At 55.8% G+C, this 7,642-nt stretch overlaps 1 long non-coding RNA gene across 1 annotated transcript; it reads left to right on the forward strand.

Moving 5' to 3' along the window:
• Positions 1-5,138: 5,138 nt before the first annotated feature.
• On the forward strand, positions 5,139-7,407 carry LOC311440631. The gene is made up of 2 exons (XR_014695493.1): positions 5,139-5,350; positions 6,418-7,407. It is a non-coding gene; the product is annotated as an uncharacterized lncRNA (long non-coding RNA).
• Positions 7,408-7,642: the final 235 nt, after the last annotated feature.

The following is a 7,642-nucleotide window of genomic DNA, read 5'->3' on the forward strand; positions in this document are numbered from 1 at the left end:
CCCCGCACCTGCACGGCCACCGCCACTGTGCCGTGAGGCCGAGGGTGCAGCCGTGCGGGGGGCAAAGGGGGCACCTGGGGGTGCGGGGACAGAGCCCTGTCGTGGGGCAGAGAGGGGAGAGATCAGGGAGCGTGTGGAGGCAGGGAGTGGGGCAGCCCCTGCTCTCCTAAACCTGTGGGGCTGGGGGTCCTGTGGGTGCCCCCCTGCTGCTGTCAGACATCCCCAGAGCAGCTGGGAGCATGGGAATTGGCTGGGGTGTGCAGGAGAGACCCACAAATGGTCCCTGACGCCAGGGGAAGCCAGGTCCCAGTGCTGGGCCCTTCCACACCACACCAACTTCATTTAATATTTGGCATTTAGTTTTAGCTACTTGACAGCCTGCTAACAAATTAGCGCGGCGTGGTATCAATAGCTCCAGACTGCGTAGATTGAAATCTGTTTAACTGATAGATCCCAAGGAAAAAAAAAAAAAAGAAAAAAGAAAAAAAAAAAAAGTAAATGAGGCCAGGTGGCCAGGGGGGAGCTCCCTGTGACCTGGAGCTTTTGGGGCTTCAGAGCAGAGCATGGCATGGCCGGGTCCTGGCCAGCATCCCTGGGGGGCCCAGCACCTGCAGGGCAATGGCAGCAGGTGGGCACGGCACAGCCCGGCCCCCTGCAGCCACGGGTGAATGAGCGGCTCCCTGGGTCCCTCGGCTGCCCGGCTATTGACTGGGGTCTGCAGGGAGCACTTTGATTTCCTGCTGCTAAATCCCAGCCCCACTAATGTGATTGCGAGCAGCACGCGGCCCCTAATGGGGAGAGCACGCTGCAGCCTGCCTGGGACAAATTGCAAATCTCATTACGGCGTCGTGTCCAGATTTTTAACATGGTAATAGTTCCCCGGCTCAATTACGGGACTGGCGTGCTCCCGATGGTCCCCAGGAAGGGGCCAAGCAGCTGCACCCCGTGTCCTGCCGGGGCGAGGGGATGTGGCTGGGCTGGGGACATCCCGGCGTGCAGCGGCCCCGTGGTGCCACCAGCCACACACGGCCCCGACGGTATTTCTGGAGGCCACACTGAGCGCTGGCACAGCCGGGCTGCTCATGGCCGGACACGCACAGCTGCTCCTCGTGGCATTGACTTAGAAAAAGAGGGGGAAAAAAAATAGATAACTAATTTAAAACACGAATTCCTTTGCACCTGTTCAGTGCTTTGCACTTTCAAAGCCCCGGCGCACCCATTAACTAATGAACCACATCAAACGTGCTCACATCTTGCATCTCGCCAGCCTCTCCGTTCGCCTCCCAGCCCCTCCTGCACCCTCGTCCCCGCTGTCCCCAGCCTCTGAAGGGGCAGGGGGCTCTGCGTGGCCGTGGCCCTGCCCGGGGCGGGGGCTCCCCGTGACTCACCCCGCCGTGGGCTCCTCTCCGTGCTGCTCCGCTGTGAATCAGCGGTGAGCGCTGTAGCAGGGGGACTGCGCCTGTCACCGCCACTGTCATCACGCATTCATTTCCTCAGCATCTTTTGCAAGGTTTAGATCATGTTGTGGAGTTAGGACCACGTAAGTACAGGGATCATTTTCCCTCTCCCACCTCCGAAAAGCAGCCGCCCCAGAGCAGGCTGCGGTGGTGTTTGGCAACACACGGTGACGTTACTCAGCAGGGACGGGCTGGGGTGAGGGATCCCACTGCCGCCCCAAGGTGAGGGATGCCTAACTTGAAATTACTCAGAGCAGGTGCTCTTAACTGTTCCTTGCACAAGCAGAAACCGTGGGATGGGGCCTGGGATCAGGGCTCTGGGCCCCACCTGGCCATCCCAAAAGCAAAGGGTCAGTGTCACAGCCCTGCACAGGGACACGGGGGGACCCCAGCCTCCGCGGGCAGCACCGGTGGGACAGGCAGCAGGAGATGGGGGGGGGGTCACTCCAAACAAAGGGGTGTTTTCCGAGGTCTGAAATTAATGACAAAAACCCTAATTTAAAATTATATTAGGCTATCAATTACTCCCTGAGCGTCCAAGAGCTTTGCTGGCAGCATCAAATTGCCAGCTGTGATAAATGGTTTTATTGGAATTTCATAAGGTCTGAGTTATTTGCAGATAGGAAATTTCCGTGGATTAATTAAACTTTTGTAATGAGCCGGAGCAGTTAGCTGCAGCCCCCCCTCTGTGCTCACCCAGGACTGGGCCGGTGCTGTCCTGAACCAGGGGGCTCAGCAGAGTGGGGTCGGGCAGGGGTGGCCGTGCCGAATTGGTGGGGTTGGTTGGGGCAGGCAGAGCGGCTGGAAGACTGCAACGTGCTCGGCGTCAGCCAGCACAGCTTCTGCACAGGAGCATCCAGCCTCATTTGTTGTATTAGAGTTCTTCTAATACTCCAGTAAAGAGTGGGTAGAAGAAAAACCACTCGACATAGTTTATTCAGATTTTCAAAAGGCCTTTCGACAAGCTCCAGCACAGGAGGTTACTATAGAAATTAAGTTGTCGTGGAGTGAGAGGCAAAGTATTGCCACGGATCTAAGGCTCACGGAGAGCCAGAAAGCAGAGGAGGAATCAACGGGCAGTTGTCATCCCAGCACAGGGCAGCAGCGGGGCCGGCAGGTTCCCCACAGGCCCCGTGTCACTCAGTGTACCTGTGGGGAGCACGGGGAGCAGGAGGCAGCAGCAGCGGGGGTCCCCATGGGGTGAATGCAGACCCGTGGGGCACTCCTGGGGTAACGAGGGCAGGGGTGGGGAGCAGAGCCAGGATGCTGGGGGTCAGGCATTGTCCCTGGCCCCATCCCTGCCCCGTACCTGGCCCCACAGGTGTCTGCAGCCACCGCAGCGCTGGCGCCTGGATCCCTGCTCCCCCACCCCCAGAACCTGCCCTGCGGCTGAAGGGGCCCCACGGGGCAGCAGATAAGGGAGGGAATGCAAACACCCTCCTCGGCACAGGCATCCCAACTATCTGAGGCAGCAAGTGCCTCACCAGCAAATTCCTCCCCTCCGCCGCCTGAGTCAACTGCGGGGCCCCTGCCCTCGGCTGGGGACGTGGCCTCCCCTCACCACCCTGCAGCTCTCCCAGGTCTGTGTTAACCCCATGGACACATTGACCTCCTTCCCTTCTTCCCTCCCATCATCCTGGTGGCTCCTGGGGCACCCCATGCCCTGGGCGGATCGCGGTGACCACCCCTTGCTCCCTCAGCCTCCTGCTCAGACAAAACCCCACAGTGTAACAGTGTGGGTGTTCAAGGGGCAGGTGGGTACAAACTCCTCTCCCCACCCTGAAGTGAGGACAGGCAGCACCCTGATGCCCTGCTGATGTGGATGCTGAGGGCACCAGCTGTGGGCTCAGGATCCCACAGCCCACCCGGGTGGCGATGGCACCCGAGGGGGACGTGGGGCTGGGGTGGAGCCCGCAGCAGCTCGGGGGCTTGGTGCCAGCCAGGCAGGCTCACATCAGGGCTCCCACGCCTTCCAAAAATGCTGCATCCACAGCGAGGGTCTCTGCCAGGGAACCTGTTGATATGGCAACCCCGTGCAGGGGGAGCGCCGCCCCCGCATCCCCCCGGCGTCCCCTCGGAGCCTGGAGCCCCCTGGAGCCCCCCCCGGAGTGGCTCTGGGACACGGCTGGGTCACAACACGGCTGGTGGCAGGGGTGGGTGAGATGCAGCAAAATGCCACACGCGGTGAAAAAACAACCCTGGCGTTTCCATGCGCTGCAAGGCTTTGCATTTCCATTCAGATACCAGACCTCTGCGTCCCCGCGGGTTCCTCGCTGAAGCGCTAGCAATGCTCAAAAAGGCAAACAGGAGGGGGATTTAAGGATGCTGAAAGGAAAAAAAAAAAAAAAAAAAAAAAGCAAAACATGCTTCGGCAGTGTACGCACAGCAAAGCCACAGCAGGAGCCGTGCCCCCAGCCTGGGGGGCCGAGCATCGCTGGCACCACTATGGCGAGGTCTGTGGTGAACACAAAGTGGCACCGACCCCACTGCAGAGCTTCAGCCCAGTGCTGGGAGGGCTCAGGGGGAGGCAGGAGACCCCAGCACTGGGGAGCAGCCACTGCATTTGTAATACATCAGAGAAACAGCTGGCAGACGTCACCACAGGCTGGAGCACAGGGCAGCACAGGGGCACCGCCAGCTTTGGGGAGGGTGCGTCTGCACCCCCTCGGGAGTGGCTGGTGGAGGCAGACTCCAGCTCTTTAAAATCAAATGGAGCTTAAAATGGATTCTTATTGCTGATGGGAGAAGTCTGATGGACAAAGTGCATTCCTCTGTGTTTCCAAGTGAACTTTTGCTCACTTTGACCTCAGTGCACGGGGACAGCATGGTGGCCTCTTCAGAGGGACCCCTGAGGCATCGTGCCTCCTGTGCCAGTCAGCATCGGTCATGCACTGGGTGTTGGTGGGTGCCAACGCCCCGTGTCACAGCCCAGACACTGGGAAAAGGACGCAGAAGTGACCTTCACGAGCAGTGGCTCCTGCAGGCAGCATCAGCCAGCAGCACTGTGCCGGAGGGGGCTGCTGGGGGTGTCAGGTGTCCACGCCGCTCTGGCAGTGCACTGCCTGGCTCCACAGCCATCCATTATTGATGGGGTCGGTGCTGCTGAGGGGGGTGCAGCTGGGCTGACCCCATCCTTTGCAGCAAGCACTGCGAGAAGCAGATCATGCACTGGCACTAAGCCCATGCCCCGCTCTGCAAAGCAGCACCGCAGATGTTGGAGCAGGGAATTCTGCGTCCCACGGTGTCCCAAGGCTGAGGATGGCACTCCTTCACAGGAATGCCTCCCTTCTCCCCTGCAGGCTTTGTGCCATTTTATTTTATTTTATTTTATTTTATTTTATTTTATTTTATTTTATTTTATTTTATTTTATTTTATTTATTTTATTTTATTTTATTTTATTCACTTTTCACCCTCTCTCCTCCTGGCTTTGCCATATGCAATAAAAAGTAAATAAAGAACACTGAAAGAAAAGAAGGAAAAGGCTGGGTTCCCTCTGCTGGGCTCTCACTCGCAGCAGCCCGGGGCTGTGGCCACCTGCTCTGTGTGCCCTTCCTGCAGGTGGGCAGCCCAGCTGGTGCCTGTGTGTGTGATGGCACCAGGTGCCACTCGGCGCCATGGTGGTGGGGACTCAAGCAAGGGAGCCCCTTGGAGAGATAAAAGAGGTAACTCGCATTGCAAGCACCTTCAAGTCACTGTTTGGGTGATTCTTGCAGTATTTTCCCCCAGCACGTTTCATGCAAGACTGTCTGGCTTTAATCTGTTCTTTGAGTAGCCAGGGAAAGAAGAAAAGAAGATTTCTGAATTTCAATCGGAGCACCCTTATCTCAGCCTCCCCCATCGGGCAGCTCCCCTTTCCCTGCCCTCCGGTCCCCCTCACGCAGTGATTTACATGGTAATGGGGCCTTTGGCTGGGGGTTGAATCAGGAATTGGTGCTATTGCCAGGCTGCAAGCTTGCCCTTGGGGCAGGGAACTCGGGCCGGGGGTCTGTCCCTGCTTTCTGAGGAGGGCCAAGGAGTGGGGAGAGCCCTGGGCAAGGCACCACGCCGTGCCCCACGTGTGTGCGGGTGGTGGGGACGGCACGAGCATCCCCACGGAGCACTCGAGCTTGGCGCTCAGCACGGCTCCTTGCCTGCTCTTGCCAGATGGTGACTGGTGCAGAAAGGCAGAAATGTTTAGTAGATATTTCTGTTCTGTATTTGGAATGAAGCAGGAGGATATATTCATCTCCAGATGATACTGTGGATGGAATATAAATCCTGCCATCTGTAACAATGGGGGATGTGAGGCATGATCTCCTCGAATTCAGCATTTGCAGATCATCCGGACAGCTGATGCTCAAGAGTCTAGAAGGAACTAGCTCAAGCCAATGCTTTGGTTTATCAGATCTTAGAAAAGTGGGCAAATTCCAAAAGATTGGTGAAATGTCAGTGTAGTTCCAGTATTTAGAAAAATTTAAAGGCGCAGCCCAGGGACTCACATATCAACCCTGCTGCTTATGTGTTTTTGTGGGGTCCCTTTCTGGACAGAATTATAGGTCAGGCTGATAAAGGGAAGCGTACCAATAGAGCAAACTTGGATTTCCTCAGAACATTTTGCTTATTATCACATGCAAATTGGATTAAAAACCCCACACTACATAAGGAACTACCAGGCACACGCTAGAAGGACTCACACCTGTCTCAGGCAGACCTCACAGTGTGAAGGTTACTGAGGGATTTCAGGGTTTTGGTCCTGGGGTCCCTTGGGGAACCTACTCCTGCAGTAATGCTGTGCGTGCTTCTGTCTGGTGGTCACCATGAGCAGGAGGGGCTGTGGTGGTTGTGAAGGGGCTGTAGGGTCTGCAGGTGATGCAGAGGCTGGTAGGGATGTTAATAACGAGCAGGCCAGGCTGCAGCTCTAGTATGGCCTCAATTGCCTGGTGAAATGGCTGTAATCCAACTAAATGCATTTTCATACAGCTGCGTGCAAGGCACCTGGGAGGGAGGCATGCTGCCCTTATCTCCAGGACGGGGCTTGGAAAGCCGCGACGCAGAAGTCTCAGGAATGATTGCAGGTACCTGCCTCTACATGAGCTCGTTTCAACTGCACGCTGAAAAGCAGCCGACACCTTCCTGGAATATATAATGGGAGAATATCAAAGAAAAGTAGGGGAGCAATCTTGCCTCTATTCACTTTGCTGCTGAAAGCATTGCTATGGATGTTATTTCCAGCTCGGGTGTCCAGAATTAAGAAGGACACAAATTCTGCAAAGGAAGGCCATGCAGGCAGTCCAGGTATCAGAAAACAAGCTCCGGTACAAGACTGGGGGTGCACAAACAGCTCAGCTTGCAGGAGAGAAGACTGAGGGATGCCCTGATCTCAGTGAGAACAGTTCTTGACAGTTCAGCAGCCTCAGTCTTGCAGAGAAGTGCATGACAAGATCTGAAAGCCAAAGCAGAAGTTGGAAAAATTCAGCTTGGAAACTATACAGAAGATCCTAGCAGGAGATGCTGGAAGAACTGACTCCAAAAGGCAGCACGTTTATTGATTTCACAGCAAATTCACATACGGGAAATGTAATCCAGGTTCTGGGAGAGGCTCCTTAGCCCTGGTGTGCATAAGAGGTGCAGGTGACTCCCTCTGCACCCAGGGGTGCTTCTGCCACCCCAGGGACACCAGGACTGCCCATGCTGGCCTTGAGATGTTCACGGCATTTCCACCTCTGCACTTCAGGGAAGTGACTCCTGCTGCTACCAGGCTGGGGGCTGTGACTGTGACACCCCAAGTCCCCTGCCAGGGTGCTGGGCAGCGGGGCACCCAGCCCGCACAGCAGCTGTGCAAGCATCCTCTGGACACATCTCACCAAGCATTTGTGTGAAAAAATGCCCTGGATCAAAAGCAATATTTTCTCCTTGTGCATTTTCTCATAATTTATTAACAAGAAATTATATCTATTCTGTTGAAATGAAGAAGTTTGGAAGTTTGGTGTGTTATTTCCCTGCCTCATCTCCCATCTCTTCCCGTGACTTGTTCCTGCTCCGAAGCGGAGCAGACGGCTGGTGGGTGGGGGCTGCCTTCTGACTTTTCCCTTTCGATCTGGAATGGGGCCAAACTTCCTCAACTTTGGAAAAGTGACAAGAGGGAAAAAAAGAAGTACTAATTCTGGTGATCTGGAATGTCAGAATAAGAAAAACTGTGTGTGTT

This window comes from Aythya ferina (assembly GCF_964211825.1).
Source record: "Aythya ferina genome assembly, chromosome: 8".
Lineage (NCBI taxonomy): Eukaryota > Metazoa > Chordata > Aves > Anseriformes > Anatidae > Aythya > Aythya ferina.